The sequence below is a fragment of the Arvicola amphibius genome, chromosome 12 (assembly GCF_903992535.2).
Source record: "Arvicola amphibius chromosome 12, mArvAmp1.2, whole genome shotgun sequence".
Classification (NCBI taxonomy): domain Eukaryota; kingdom Metazoa; phylum Chordata; class Mammalia; order Rodentia; family Cricetidae; genus Arvicola; species Arvicola amphibius.
The window spans coordinates 53,249,235-53,266,726 of record NC_052058.2 but is presented as its reverse complement, the minus strand read 5'-3'; positions in this window follow the sequence as shown (position 1 = coordinate 53,266,726).

Here is a 17,492-nt window from a genome sequence, read left to right as displayed (position 1 = left end):
CTCATTTGGCAAACCCCATTTATTAATGAGGAATGTCATCTCATACCACATAGAGGAAGATGGCCACTCTGGGATTCCTCAGAAGGAGGTTTTTCTCTTGCACATCCTTGGCATGTCTTATCATCCATAGCAGGGTACATGCAACTGCCACTACAGTAAGAAGGAATGACATCTGTCTTAGCTATGCTATTACTGATGAGACACAATGACCAAAGCAAACTGCAGAAGAAAGGGCTTGTTTGGCTTATACTTCTGTATCGCTGTTCATTATTGGAGGAAGTCGGGATAGTAACTCGGACAGGGAAGGAACCTGGAGGCAGGAGCTGATCCAGAGGCCACAGAGGAATGCTCTTTATGGGCTTGCTCCCCAGCTTCCTTTCTCATAGCATCCAGAACTATCAGCCCCCCAATGGGCTGGACCCTCTCACATAAATCGCTAAGAAAATGACCTACAGTCTTACCTACAGTCCAAGCCTATGGAGGTATTTTCTCAATTGAGTATCCTTCTTTCTGATGGGGGGGGGGGTCTAGCCTGTGTCAAGTGTATGCAAAACCAGCTAGCACCCTGTCTAATACCACATGAGGAATGGTATCCTTGTTGAGTTTGCTTCTGGATGTTCTACCCTCAGACAAATCATCCTCTGTTGAATACCTTCCTGTCCATTGCAAGGACTGGCTAACTGCTTCTTTCAAATTATTTATGGCCTCTGGATCAGCTCCTGCCTCCAGGTCCCTTCCCTGTTGGAATTACTATTCTGACTTCCTCCAATAATGAACAGCGATATGGAAGTATAAGCCAAACAAGCTCTTTCTTTCTTTGGGTTTTAGTTGCATTGCATGACGATTAGATGGGGCACTGAAGACAGACCAAGGAAATTATTTTACCAAGTCTAGCTTGGTGAAACAATGAGTTTAAGGTTACTTACAGGAACATGGACGAGGGCTTGTTTATGGGAACATGAGCGATGGAAAGATAACTGAGTCACCATAAAACCCAGCCCTCTATGAGTGACAACTCATAAAAGTTGGGGTTCTCCTGTCTAACCTGTGGACACATCCACAGAAGAGCCATCTCCTCCCCAGCAACTGCTGACTGCCTATACTGCCTAAAAGAAGGGATTTGTGAATAGTAGCACACTTTCTGAACTTCTAGAGTCTCGTAAGTTTCCTGGCTTAGAAAATTCTGATAAGCTTCCTAACTCCTATGAGCTGAAGTTTCAGTTCATAGGAAATAGCTAAGAAGTGCACACACCCATCATGATTGGACTTCCTCCCACTAGCTTCTGCCTCTTAAAGTTTCCATGACTCCCAATGGTACAAAGAGGTGGGAACCAAGCCCTTAGCTTGTGGGCCTTGGAGGGTCTGGAGAGATACTTTACCACACTTTCAGCAGTTCCTAAAACACCGACACCCCCCTCCCCCCCCAAAATCACCTGTCTTCAGTTTCTCTTCCTTATTCTCTTAATCAAACACATTATCTGTTGGGAATATCCCCATTCATACACGACTAAAGCAATTCATCTTAATGTACAAATAAACATGAGTTGAATCCCCTAATAGTTGTAGATAATCGTATGGTCTAAAGTGGGCTTTGTTTTAGGGAACTCAGATTTCATTGTACACAATCCCCAAGCTATTGGCTTCAATCCACAACCAATTTTATTATTCATAACTCCATAAGAACTTCATAAGCTAAGTGGGTAGTTATTCTGGCCTGAGTCATGTTTAGAAGACTTGATCAGGGCTCACTGAGACACTTGGAAGGAGAGCTGGTGGGATGATTCAGTAGACAAAGACTCTTGCTACAAAACTTGACTTTTGGGGATCTCACATAGTGGAAGGAAAGAACTTCCTCATGCAAGTTGTCCTCTGACCTCCACACAGGGGTCATGGCACTTGTGCTCACACACATAGATACTTAATAAGTGTAACAGCAAAGATGGCTAGAATGTTCCCTGGAACCTATATGGTCTAAGATAGCCTTGCTCATACGGACTAGTTATGGGTTAGGTGAATGAAAGTGGCTGGATCTTGGGTTTCTCATCATTTATTAGATTCACTCACATGGAGGAGACAAATTTACAAAGGGGACAGTGCAGAATGTTGTCTGTGTCGTGACTTGACATCTGTGTACACTCACAGTAGTCTGTCAAGCAAAATATTTCCCATGGCTGAGACTCAAGGCTGAACTCCCCTTGCAAAGGATATAGCTGGGATATGGGAACACTTTTGAAATTAAGAATCAAGATGGGTACTTAACCTGGAGTCTTCTGATAGCCTCTACTAACTGCAACTGCACTGTACCTCTTCCATATTCAGTCAGTAGCAAAACTTCATCTTTACTGCTTGTTCCAGCAATACTTGTGAAGCTTGCAAGGTTGTCCTCAAGCCTGGACTTGTGGCTCAATATTGTCTTGGAACCCTAAACTCACCTGTGAAAGAGGGAAATTAAAGTGGGGTATGTGGGTGTGGAGGAAAGGCAGCTGCAGGGGCAGGTTCTCATCTCTTCTCAAGAGATCCTCCCATCGTTAGAATTCTTCAGCCTTCTTTTCTCTCTTTATTAGTACCTGTGTTGACAGAGGTTTCTGTCCCACAAGGTCCTACATCCGGTTAGTCCCAAATAAACAACAAGGCCTACATTAATTATAAAATGATTAGCTCAGGCTTCTTATTAACTCATAACTTATATTAGCCCATAATTCTTGTCTGTGTTAGCCATGTGGCTTGGCCTCTTTTTCAGTGAGGCAGTCGCATCTTGCTTGCTATGTGTCTGGGTGATGATTGCAGACTGAATCTTTCCTCTTCCCAGAATTCTCATTGCCCCGCCTCTACTTTCTGCCTGGTTGCCCCGCCTCTACTTCCTGCCTACTGGCCAATCAGCGTTTATTTAAAATACAAGTGACAGGGTACAGACCATTGTCCCACAGCATACCTGTATATAAGAATGATCAGTAAACACTATAGCATATACCCTACTCCCTGTACTTCAACAGAAAATCGACTGGCAGTCTCAGCTAGTTCTCCACCCATAACATACATTCTTTCCTACCAGTCACAATTTATTCTGACACCAACATACCCTGGCTAAATAACTGAATAGCTCAGGCTATTTTGCATGTGTGTGTGATCGTTTGTCATAATTGTGAACAAGGAGGAATTTTGGGGGTCGGCTGCCTGGGAAAGCTGGGGTTTTGTTGCTGTTTGTTTCATAGCTCAAGAGTGGACAGACAGCATGCGTATGTCCATTCCCGCTTTATTCTTCTTAGCAGCCAGGATACAGTAATAAGGAGGTAATGTCTGGTGATAACAGAGCCATCTAGGCACTATGGGGATAAAAGGGATCATCACAGATAGAAATCAGAGTGAAATGCTTTGACTTTCTGGCCACTCCCTTGAAAAGCATATCAATCCAATTCTAGACTTAGTATAGGAGGAAAACAACCCAGTATCTGCTGAAGTGATGCCCATTGTTTCACTGGTACAAACGCTATTTTAATCAACACAGCATCTGAACTCACTCATAAACCTAGCAATGTAGGGGACTCGGAAGAAGGAAAGAAGTAATTTTCTTCCCCGAAATGAGCTATCATCAAGACTCTCCTGCCTCCTCTCCCTGGATATTCAGTCTGCTCAGACACAGAGAATGACCAGTGTGAAGAAACCACAGCTAAAAACACAAAAAGTGAACAAAGCTTGCAATAGCCCTGTGCGTGGGCTAAAGAGATCTCTGGAGAAAGGAGGGATAGGTCAATCATTCCACAGATGTCCATGTTAAAACTTCCCTCTGAATACCACTCAGAGGAACCATCTGGAGCTCATCACTCCCCGCCCCCTTCATACATCCTCCTTATCTCTTACCTGTAGCCGGGACCTCACCACATACCTAGTTTATTTAGCTTAAGTTACTTTTTTTCTCACCATGTTTAAAGGAGATCCTTTGTGTGTGCATTAATGGAGGAAGATTGGTGTACACAGAAAACTGTGCCATTGCTCGAGACTGTATTACCTAGACAACTGTGTTGTTTCCAGCCACCAGTATATCCCTATTGTCTTAGTTTAGGTTTTTATTGCTGTGAAGAGGAAACCATGACCACAGCCAACTCTTACAAAGAAGACATTTAAAAGATGGTGGCTAGCCTATAGTTTCAGAGGTTTGGTCCATTATTATCAAGAATGGGAGCATGGCGGAGTACAGGCAGATGAGATACTGGAGCTGAGAGGGCTACATCTTGCCAGCAACAGGAAGTCAACTGACTGTTGCACTGATGAAATCTTGAGAAAAAGAGATCTCAAAGCCTGCCCCCAAAGTGACACACTTCCTCCAACAAGGCCACACCTCTTAGTAGTGCCATTCCCTCTGGGGGCCATTTTCTTTCAAACCACTACACTTATCCTATCACCAATATAAAATGCTGGCATAATTGTGTGTGTATATGCGAGTGTGTGTGTGTATAAGCATATGTGCAAGGGTGCCTGTCTAGGCTAGAAGTTGACTTGGGATTTTTTTTTTCAATCACCCTTTCTGTCTTATCTTTTGAGACAGAGATACTCTCACAGGATCTGAGCTCACTGATTCAGTTAGACTGGTGGAGCAGCCAGCTGGAGGAATCCTCCTATTTCAACCTCCTTGGAGCTGGAATTAGTAAGTACTTCACCCCCAGAGTCACCTCCCCAGCCCTCCATAGTTTGTGCCCTGCAAAACCAAAACAGATCTTGAGACATTTGCAGCTCCCTGTCAGATAATGTTCATTCCCTTTGCATGCTATATTCTGACTTTCCAAAACCTATCCCCAGGCTACATCCCCAGCCTTTTGATTTTCTTATTGCTTTTATGCTAAATTTCTTCTCAATAATTCTAACAGAAGTATTACTTTTCTCCTCTCATTAGCTAACTCCAGCACAAATTCCTTTCTCAATTCCTTAGGCAAATTATTAATTCTTTTGGTCTCCTTGCATGCTGTTCACATAACTCTCTGTGTCTGGGTTGGTATTTACCTATGAACAGCGGGTAACTTGAGGGGGAACATGGATGTGTGATTGGCTGGCATATGGCAGCATCCCGATGATCTCAGAAAGAGGAGCAGGAAAGTGGCTTTGCATTGTAGTTCTTTTGCTTGTTTGCTTATGTTTTGTTTTTCAACACAGGGTTTTTCTGCGTCCCCGTGGCTGTCCTGGAACTCATTTTATAACCAGGCTGGCCCTGAACTTGGAGACCTATCTGCCTCTGCCTCCCCAGTGCTTGGGTTAAAGGTATGTGCCACCACCAAATGGCTCATAGTTTCTTAAATGTCTTTTTTGCTTATTTCTTCTATGTCGAGTCTATGTTTTCATATGCAAAGTGAAGTATTTTCATACAGTTATATTTTAAGAAAGAAATTAATACTTCAGAAGAAGGTTGAGCTAAGATTCCTTCTCATTCTAAAATTTAATGCAACCTCTTTTTAAAATTGCTGCCTCAAAATATTTTAAGATAAAAATTAGTAGAATTCAATTGCACAATTAGTTGCCTGCAACCTTCCCTTTATGTTGAATTTATACATAGATAAAAATGAAGAGAAATCAATGAAGATTGCATTCCTGAATTAGCACTCTGATTTTCAACAAATTTCACAGTAGCATAAAACAGTTTAATAGACTAAGTAATGATGACAAAATGATGGAAAATTTTTATGTTTCTCTTCATTGCGTCACATTTCATAAAGTCAATATTAAATATATAAGTTAATAGCAACTATCTTTTGTAAATCAATATTAAGTGCTCTCATTAGTTGGGATTAAAAGATTATTTTATCTGACACTTTCCCAAATTACGATGGAGCTGACAGTAAGATACAGCAGTGGGACAGAGTAGAAAGTAGCAAAGAAATGCTGTGCTGCACTGTGCTGCGGCTGTGCTGTGCTGTGCTGTGCTATGCTGTGCTGCGCTGCGCTGTGCTGTGCTGTGCTATGCTGTGCTGTGCTGTGCTATGCTGTGCTGCACTGCGCTGTGCTGTGCTGTGCTGTGCTATGCTGTGCTGTGCTGTGCTATGCTGTGCTGCACTGCGCTGTGCTGTGCTGTGGGCTAGGTGGAATTCTTCTTGTGTGGACAAAGAAGGAATAAATTCTGTCTGTGAGTTCACAAGGCCTGGCCCTCATGCAAAAGCGCAGCATGGCCTTCCTGCCTCAACCAGTGGAAGCTACTCCATAATGAAAGGCTTTTTATGAACATAAGAAATGAAACGTGCTTCTTTTTCTTCTGGTAAAGAAAGACCTGGGCCATTGTGACTGGGACGTTTGGTTGGGCTTGATTCTCCATGGTCATTAAAAAAAGAAAGAAAGAAAAAGGTAATTAAAAAATTAATGTTAATAATATTATTATTATCTTGAGACAAAGCCTCACTTTGTAGTTCTGGGACTTACCTAGACTTATATAAGTCCTCTTGTGCCAGAGTGCTGGGATTAAAGGTATGTTCTACCACTTCCAACGATATTTTTTAATATTTTAAAGTGTGTGTGTGTGTGTGTGTGTGTGTGTGTGTGTGTGTGTGTGTGTGTTTACATACACTTAGAAGCCAAAGGCATCAGATCTTCTGGATCTGGAGTTACATACAATTGTGAACTGTACTATAATAGGTGTACTCAATCACTGAACAATGTCTCCAACACCAAATTCTGAGCTGGGTATCTTAGCTTGCTCCTATAATCCTTGCTCTTGAGACTAATTTGGGATGGGTTACAATGGGAGAACCCTGTCTTAAAATAAAACAAAACAAAGACCAACCAACCAACCACTGCCACCACCACCACCACTACCACAACAGTTTGAGATTTGCACTTCTGAAAAACAACTAGAAGGGGCTCTTTAAAAAATCTGTTTGAAGACATTTGAGAGCTGCAGAATCAGGGCAGACCTCAGACACTACAAGAAAAAGATTGAAGACATAAGCCTAGCTCAGTTTTTGCGTTTTTCCTGCCTTGTGTTTGTGTTTTCCTTTTGTGTCATTTGCTGGTTTATATTGTTGTTGTTGTTGTTGTTATTATTATTATTAGTAGTAGTAGTAGTAGTCGTAGTAGTATTTTTTTTCCTAGACAGTTATTTTCTGTGTAATAGCCTTGGCTGTCCTGGAACTCACTTTGTAGATCGGGCTGGCCTCGAACTCACAAAGATCTGCCTGCCTCTGTCTCCCAAGTGCTAGAATTAAAAGTGTGTGCTGATGTAGGTGTGTCTTCTATCTATCTGATGATTTCATTGGTTAATTAATAAAGAAACTGCCTTAGCCAGCCCTTGGGTGGAGTAGACAGAACAGGAAGAAGGAAGTGAGGTAGATGGATCAGTCAGATGCCACGCCTCTCCTAAGTTAGTCAGACTGCCATGCCTCTCCTCAGAGAGAGAGAGATGCCATGAAGCCAGCCACCAGGCCAGATGCGATGAAGCTCCAGCCCAAGATGGACGTACGCTAGAAACTTCCCGGTAAGACACCGCTCATGGTGTTACATATATTATTATATATGGGTTAGTCAAGATGTGAACAAGAGGCTGAAAATAATGGGCCAGGCAGTATTTAAAAGAATACAGTTTCCGTGTAATTATTTCGGGTAAAGCTAGCCGGTGGCCGGGAGCTGGGGTGGCAGGAAGGCAGCCCACAGCTAATCACTACAGTGTGCCACCACCGCTCTGCACGTTTGCTAGTTTTAAAGTCACAATCCAGAATCTAGGAAACTAAGTATTTTCACAACGCTGGTAGAGATTTTTTTTTTTTTTTTTAAAAAAAAGTCTACTTCAGGACCTCTAAAGAGGTGGGTTTCTTGACACACACACACATCATGGCTGCATTAGAAACTGAGGCACACCAAGAATAGAACAGCCCCGCAAAGCCTAAACTATGGATTCATTCACCTTAGCACAGTTCTAGACTATGCCAGCGTGATCTGATTTCAAAGGAAACATAACCTCCCTAGAAGTAAATGCTATCAATTAAGTCTCAAATGGTGTGTGTGATTTTGTATATGCAACGCTCATCATTATTAACAACATTGGTAGGTAATCTAAAAAACAGGCCCAGCCAGATAAAAGATAAGGAATACATCAGTCAATACCACATAACCCACACACAGGAGGTCCATATCTCAGTATTGCACATGGACATCACAGCAGCCACAACTTATATGTTCAAGAAAAATATGAAACATGATTAATTAAAAACCCAGAGACAGAAATTGGGGTTCAACTTGAAGGTCAGAAAAACAAAACAGCAAGCCACTGGCTCTCACCTCTGCCTCAGTCCAAAATGGCAAACCTACTTCCAGAAATCTCAGAATGAAACTGAGCCTGATAGCTGTCTCCTCCCGTTTTATAATCCTCTCTAGTACTGAGATTAAAGGTGTGCACCACTATGGTTTCTAGGCAAGCTAGTGTGGCTACTGGGATTAAAGGTGTGTGTCACTTCTGCCTGGTCTGTGAAGCTGGCCAGTGGGGATGTTTTACTTTTCTGATCCTCAGGCAAACTTTATTAAAACACAAATAAAATGCCACTACAAAAAGAGACAATATTTTCAGAATTTCAATAGAGGGTTGGATTCTATAAACTAATTACAGAAAGAGAAACATTTGAGTTGAATATTGAAATAGCTAAGAATGTAAGTGCAATAGGCAAGTTGGCTATTCCCTGAGCCGACAGAGCTCAGGGAAGGCTCAGGGCACCAGGATAAGATGCCCAGTCAGCAAGAGGGATGGGGACGACCAGGAGGAGTTAGGGCAAGGACCCTGTTTGCAAAGAACCTGGGTAAATTTTTTCTAAAGCCACATTTTGAGAGGATCTGTGAAGTGCTTCAGTTAAATGAAAACCGTCCCCGGGCAACTGACCACACTCTGTCTGAAAACCAATGATAAGCACACAAGTTCAGTTAGGGGAAATAAATGCTTTACTTTCTCTTTCCTCTTTCTTCCTCCCTTTCTCCCCCTCCTCTCCTCCCTTCCTCTTTCTTCCTTTCTTTTTCCCCACTGAGACAGGGTTTCTCTGTGTAGCCCTGGGTGTCCTAAAACTTGCTCTATAAGACTAGGCTGGACTTGAACTTTTGCCTCTCCCTGCAGAGTGCTGTTACTAAAGGTGTGTGCCACTATGCCCAACATCATGCATTACTTTCAAAGGTAAGACAATAGTTAACTTCTTCATAGAGACATTTTAAACCAGAAGACAGGAATATTGATTCTAAATAACTGAAAGAAATCAGGAACTAAACTAGGCTTCTACACACAAGAAAAAAAACTGACCTTATGCCAGCTGAAAGCAGACCAGAGTAGGCATAGTTCTATTCACAATGATCTTTACAAACAACACTAGGACTGAGAGCTTTTTGAGAGCAGAAACTATATCCTGACCCTCTTGGCTCCCTGCAATGTATCAGTGCTTATAACGCTTTGGTACAGACCTGGAAAAATGGCTCAGTGACCAAGAGCATTTTCTGTTCTTTGAGAGCTCCTGAGTTTGGTCACTGGGCAGCTCACAACCGCCTGTAACTGCAACGGCCTCTCCTGGTCTCCTCAGTCACTGAACTCATGAGCACATACATACACTCTGACGCATACATACACATGACTAAACAGTAAAATACTTTTAGAAGACTGGTAAAACAGATAAAGGACTTGAAGGTGCTGTATCATTCACTAATTGTTAATCACTATCTTGATGTGGGATTTCCCTCTGTATGCTGTGATTACCATTAGTGAATAAAGAAACTGCTTTGGACCTATAGCAGGGCAGAACTTAGCTAGGCAGGGGGCGGGGAGGGGGAAGTAAACTGAATGCCGGGAGAAAGAAGGGCGGAGTCAGAGAGACGCTATGGAGCCATGGCCAGAGTCAGACATGCCGAAACTTTACTGGTAAGCCACTGTCACATGGTGATACACAGATTAATAGAAATGGGTTAAATTAATATAAGAGTTAGCCAATAAGAAGCTAGAGCTAATGGGCCAAGCAATGATTTAATTAATACAGTTTCTGTGTGATTATTTCAGGTCTAAGCTAGCTGGGCAGCTGGGAAGAACAAGCAGCCGTCTCCAACATTATCTGGAGTAAACTGATGGCATTCTGATGCTGGAGCTTATGAAGTTTAGTGGAATGTTTTAATGTTGGACACACAATTTTTTTGTTTTGTTTGTTTTTAAGATGTGTGGGTCAGAGTGTTGGGAGCAGTGAGACCCCAGATCCTGAATTGCTTGTAATCCCCTGATCTGAGTGCCTACAGCTGCTCTGAGCACGAGACCTTCAGGAGTTCCTAATGACAGGAGAGTGGTTTCTGGTGGGTTTGGCTGGGGTGTGGCTATCTCTATATAATCTGCCCCTGAACACAATAAAGGGAGCATTCTTGGGGAATTCAAGGATGACCCGTGTCCTTGTCTCTCTGTCTGTGTGTGTTTGTGTATTTTAACCTCCTGCCCCTTGCCCGAAGCTCGGTAACTGGGGCGCGGTGGGCGGCATCAGAGAGATTTCCTCAGTCCCTGGTATTCTTTTCCAAGGGTTGTCTTGAAAAAAATGATGTGAACTGGTTGGGTTACAACGTAAGTTGATTCTTTCAGCTACCTATATGGTGTACAAAGCATGGTGCTTGTGCAGCTCAACCTCTCTCTGAGGTCTGACTCAGTATCCTCTCTCTGCTACTGGTCCAGAGTTCTTTATTTACCTGTTTGTTCTGTTGTTTTTGTTTTTCTCATAAAGCTAACATATGATTGTCTTCTGGGTAATTATACCACTCTTTGTGTAATCGTCACTTAGGATTCAATATAGCACCTTTGCTTCTAATTCTGTTAATTCACCCCCACTTGCTCTCTCCCTTCTTCCTTCCTTTCTCCTGCCTTTCCTTTCCTCTCTTCTTTCCTTCCTTCCTTCCTTCCTTCCTTCCTTCCTTCCTTCCTTCCTTCCTTTCCCTCTCAAATACTGGCTTTCCTTCTGGCACACATTCATATGTAATAATATAGTATTTTATTAAATAATTGCTCTAAATAATAATAAAAGTGTGAAACAATTACAATCAATATTTTTATTGTAATATGTGCTTTGGAATATTATGATAAATCATTTCATTTATCTTTGACATTCTTAAATTTCATAATGTTGCATCTTGGTTCACACTGTCAATCAATGTTTGTCCTGGATTCACAATGCTCTTCAATGCTGAAACCTTATAGCCTTCAGTTGTGTAGAATTTTCTTCTATTATTTCTTTGAACTCCCTTCCCCCACCTATTCTCTTCTATGGGGCTTTTATGCATTTGATGTTATTCTCCTCATACTGATTCTCTGGATTTCTTTCCTCACAATGCCAATAATAAAAATAATAATAACAGTAATAATAGCCATGTGGTGGTGGTGCATGCCTTTAATCCCAGCACTCTGGAGGCAGAGACAGGTGGATCTCTGTGAGTTCAAGGCCAGACTGATCTACAGAGTGAGTTCCAGGACAGCCAAGGCTACACAGAGAAACCATGTTTTAAAAAACCGAAATAGTAATAATTACTATTAACAATGATGATGATGATTATATGATAATAATATCACAAATAAATTCTGGAGTCAGTGCTGAACTTAACAAGTAATTAAACAGAAGCAAGGAGTTAGTTCTTTAAATAAAAGAACAAAATCTATTTATTACTATTATTATCATTATTATTAATTGTTCCTATTAGTAGTAGTAGCATCTTGCCTGTTTATTTGCTTGCTTGAACTTGCTGGAAGATTTCCTTAACATAATTTTCTGAGTTTTAAAGTTGTTTTTTTATTTCTATTATATATTTATTTCCCAGTAACTCATTTTATTTTTTAATTGTGTCTGCACTAACCCATGTCTTATCTCTTAAGGTATCAAGTTTGGTATCTCCTCTTAAACATTCATGATTTCTTTATTATCCCTTTCTGCATCTTTCCTCCTCATATTAAAAAAATTTTTAAACATCTTTTTTTAGAATTTTATTTCATTATTATTTTTTTTAATTTCATGTGCATTGGTGTTTTGCCCACATGTGTGTCTGTGTGAAGATGCTAGATCCTCTGAAACTGAAGTTAGAGACAGGTGCGAGCTGCCATGTGAATGCTGGGAATTTAACTTGGGTCTTTTGGAAGAACAGCCAATGCTCTTAACCCCTGAGCCATCTCTCTAGTCCCCCCTCCACATATGTATGTATGTATATATATATATATGTATATATATATACACATATATATGTATATACACACACACACACATATATGTGTATATATATAATTTTTTCCCTGGGAAATTTTCTATGTCTTAGATTTTTCTATAGTTCTGGAACTAGTCTGATGTTCATATTTATGAGTAAAGCGCTGACTGGGTTGATTTAAAAATGCTTGGAAATGGCTTACTGCTTGATTGGTTTTAGACAATGATCAAGCTATCAGGGCCTCTTGTTAGGGACTCTCAAACACTGTATCATTATTTTTTTTTCCTGGGATATGAGGGAATTAATTAAAGTAGTGATTTTTCAAGTTTCAAATGGAGTGCGTAATCTTTCATACTGACATTCTAGAAATGAGGTTAAAAAGGAAATTGTGGTCTTCTGATTTGGCAGGAAGAACTTTGAGGAGGATTCCCTCACCTTTCGAGTACTCCTTCCTGGTCACCTCTTTTCTGTCTTCAAGTCAGACATTGTACCATTGTTTCTTCTCTGGAGGTGGAGATGGATACAGTACTGACCTATCAAATGCTCTGTGATGATATAAGGGCTCCTCCACCCATCCATTAGAACAGCGACAAGTTTTGGAAATGTGGTTAGCACAACTGGGTAACTGAGTTGTAAATTATATTTAATTTAAACTAATTCACATTTATGTCACTGCTTGTGGCTAGTGGATACCATCCTGAACAGCACAGATGTGCATGATGGAAGTCTCCAAAAATTTAAGCATGCTTTCTGTCCTCAGCTGTGTGGAGCAGCTCCATTCCAGAACCTTCTTTGACTTCTTCACTAAAAGTCAACTTACTGTTTAAAAGTATTTTTTTTTCTGAGCTCGTCACCCTCGAGACATTCTCATCAGAGAGAAAACCAAGAGCAGACAGCCTTGAGTCATTCAGTTTTTGGTTCTTCACTTATTTTTACAGAACTCATTTGCTGTTATCTTCTTTCCAATTCTGTTCCTTTGTGGTTGCTGGTAACCTGTCTCTCTACAAGAAAAAACAGCTTGTGACCTTCCAGTTGATTTTATTCTTTTATTTGAAGAACCTCCTTCATATCTGCATCATTATCAGTTGAATTTAGTGCCGACTCCCGAAATTCTTTCTGTGGAGTGTATGTATGTGTCTGAGTATATGTACTCATGAGTTCAGTAACCAAGGAGACCAGAAGAGGGAGCTGGAGGTACAGGCAGTTGTGAGCTGCCCAGTGACTGAAGAACAGGAAATGTCCTTGACCACTCAACACCTCTTCAGGTCTGTAACAAAGCCTTTTAAGTATTGATACATTCCAAGGGATCCAAGAGGGTCAGGATATAGTTTCTGCTCTCAAAAAGCTCTCAGGATGGAAAAAAAAGCTTAAGGTTTTTCTCTCTGAACCTGTTTATACAGCAAATAATTGCTTCTAAATGCTGTGGTTTAATTTGCATGGCCAAAAAGCCCATGGTGATGAAAGTTACAGTGGACTCACAGCATCCTCTAAGTCACACCCACCGTATCTCCTCTATCTTAGCACTTTTCAAATTTCTGGGTGGTATTCCTCAGGGCGGGCTCATGACCACTACTATTAAGAAATGAAGTACAAAAATGAATTTTTAAAGTTAGCTTTGGAGATGACTCATGGACTAAAATTATTTCCCACAGAACTGTGAGAACCTGGGTTCGAATTCCTAGAACCCAAACAAAAGCTGGGTCTGTGGCATGGGTGTCTGAAAACTCCATCCATATATGGGGAGATAGGAGGCAGAGACTGGAGAATCCCTGGAAGTCCATGGACCAGCAATCCTGGGAGGTAACACAAACACAGGCAGGTGGAAGGTAAGGACCAACGCCGAAGGTTGACATCTGACCTCTGCACATGTACCATGGCACTGTCCATACCTACATACCTGGATACACACACACGCACACACACACACACACACACACACACACATGATCGAGAGAGCGTGAGAGGCTTAAGGCTTCATCCTCTCAAATACATTTTTCCCCAGCACAAAATGAAGTCATCAAAGTGGGTGAGACTAATCAAAAATTCTCAGAACAATAGTTTTAATCAAATAAATTTTAATTTGTTTTCAGAATAGAAAATTATATGTTTAGACCTTTTCTGTTCTCCTACCTCCTTGTGTCTTACCAACAAAGAACTTCAATCTTCCTTGAACAGAAATTAGTCCTGGGTCTTGGAGTGTAGCTCAGTAATTGTGTGTCTTCTGTCCTTTCCTGGGACATTGGATGCAGATCAAGAAGCTGAACAATTTAGTTATCAGAGATTAATAAGACATCAGCACCATTGAGAGGACATCATCAGCTGGGAAGTGTTTCTTTGGGGTCAGCACACAGATACTGTAATCTCGCAGGGCTAAGGCTACATCTTAAGCTGGTAGCTGAACATAGAAATGTGTAAGAGTCTCCACATGGTACTGATTTCGTAAGCATGAAGGAGTCATAGAGAGCAGTTTTAGCTTGGCATTGTGTATTGGGGTCACAGTGTCCTTGAAGGCAAGTCAGGAGATGCTATTAATGAACATATAGACTCAGTTGTAGTGGCACCCAAGGATTGAAGGTGTTACGGGGAGAAGCTAAGACTCAATATTCAAAGGCTGGGGTGAAAAGCTGCAAGCTCAGAGAGGCTGAATAGCACCTATCTAACCCTTTCTCTTTGCTGGCATCCACAGAAGACCCATGCTTCAGCTTTACCAAACCAGAAAAGGCTGCAATTAAGAAAATGCCCACACAGACATACCCACAGGTCAATCTAATGGAGGCAATTTTCAATTGAGGGCTTTCCCTTTCCAGGTGTGTCAAGCTGACAACCAAGATTAACCCTCACAAGTCAAGTTGACATAAAAACACATTACTGTAAAACCATAACCCTTCCTTTCTTATTTATCCCCATGTTCTCATATCAATATCACAATATAAAACAGAACAATACTTAAAGTTCTACTGCCTTATAAAAATTTCAGTGATTTAAATGTACGAGTTCTATTTTTTTAAATCCCAAACTTCTTACTTCTGGCTTCCTGTAAAATACACAATAAGTTGCATACTTCATTATTTTAGGAGGGGAAAAAACAGAACACGATGATAATCAGATGAGAGCAGTGGAGCTCAAATCCTATTGCACAGTGAGTGTCTGACCTACAGGACTCAACTTATGGTCTTCATGGCTCTAAGGCCTTGGGAAACCCTCCTTTTCCAGGTCTGCCATTATCTTATAGACTCGGGCCAGCTCCACTATATACCTGTCCTTGTACTTTGTGGCCATCTCACATCTCACATCTCCAAAATGCTGGCCTCTCTACTTGAGCTGAGGCTGCACAACAATCTCTGAACGACAGAGATTTAGTTAATGCTACCTTTAGTGGCAGCGACAGGCCCAGTGTCTGCTGGTGCAGAATTCTCGCCAGGCTGTGGCCTGAGAGGTCAGGCAGCTGATAAAGAAGCAGGCTAGTAACTGTGGAGCTGCAATTGCTGGCTGAGATAGCAGCAGATTAAGGCATAGTCACTGTACTGAAGTTAAAACACAGATTGACACATATATAAATGGTATCCTATGTCTCTGATTTCTTTAATTCAGCTTTATCTTTGGAATATTAATCTGTTGTTTTATCACTTCTCATGGCCATGTATGAGTACGAATACATTAATAGTGTATCTGTGCTATTATTTGGGTATTTGGGTTATTTTCAGCATGAGGCTGTAACTTATGGAGAGACGATTATTCTTCCACATCTAATGGCACATGGGCAGTTCTGCTAGGGGGACACTTCAGAGTAGAGTTGCTAGATTTTAAAATAAGTGAGCACTTACTTTTAGTACATCATGGTTTCCAAAAATTTGTATTTTGATTTACACTTTCAAATAGGAATGCGTAAAATACCCCACATTTTTGGTTCTCATTACAGGTGGTATTGTCTATCTTTAATTTTAGACATTCTGGAACTTGTGTACTTATGTCATATTACAGTTTTATATCACTATTTCTCATTGCTATTAAAAACCCAGGGCACCTCTTCCCTGCTTGCTAACCACCTGCATGTTCTGTGGGTGACACGCCCAAGTGCGTTTCTCGACTGCTTGCCCCTGTCTCAGGCAGAGGGGCTCAGCACTATCTTCTAGGGCTTTGTTGTTTTATTCCTTACATTTAAGTGAGATCACCCATTTCTGGACATTCATCACACTTGATAATAAAACAATGTGTAAGAGAAACATATTTTGCCTTCCTTTGTATCTATCCTACCACAATTAAGCTAATATATGAAACCAAAATAAAAATTTCATGAGCACTTGTCCTTGTGATATGAAGCAGACTCTCATATAGATTCTTTTTTTTTCCCATTCTATTATCTTCCATTGTATGTAATTCCATTAAAATATGCTGACCATAAATCAATACGCTGAATAAATGATTCAGTATGAAAAGCATTATTCTAAACCATTAGAAAACAAACTTCAGTCTGGTTACTATGAGGGGTGCATCAAAAACCTAAGAACAGGGTGACTTTATGATTGTCTTTGGGACCATAGCCAAAGGGATCTAAGTCAGCATTGCACAAGATACCTGTACACATATATTTACTGGTCCACATTAACTAGTCAATTAATGGGATTAGCTAATATGTCAGTCAACAGGTGAATAGATAACGAAAGCATAGGCATATGTACAGTGGTGTTGCCTTCAGCCATAAAGAATAAAATTACATCATTTGAAAGACCATGGATGGAACCGATGATCACACTGAGTAAGATAAAGCAGACTATAAGGCCACATATGTGGGTCCTAGATTATATACATATCACACACACACACACACACACACACACACACACACACACACACACACACATAACACGAAAGTAGAAGCTCCTATCAGGGAAAAGGAAGGTGATTGGTACCATGAATGAAAATGGACAATAGGTGATCTACTTTACCGGAAAAATCTTCATGAAATAGATGGCTTTGTGCAGAGATTTTGTTGCTGATTCAAACCAACTAAACCAACCAACGAACCACCCAACCAACCAATCAAACAACAAACAAACAAACAGACCAACCAACTAAACCCTCCCAGGTTCTTGTGCGGAGACTGGAAGTTCTAGTCTGGGACCAGAAGCGTCAGTTCTTCAGAAGAATCCACAGTCTTGGTCCTAATGGCATTCTGTTGCTCAGTTCTTTGCTGTGGATGGATTTCCTGTCCACTGCAGGGCATTTCACAGTATCTCTGGCCACTTCTTATAGAAGCCTGTAGTACCCATCCATTCTGTTCAGTTCTAACAAACCAAAATAGTCACTGATACTGCCCAGAAGATAAAATCCCTGCA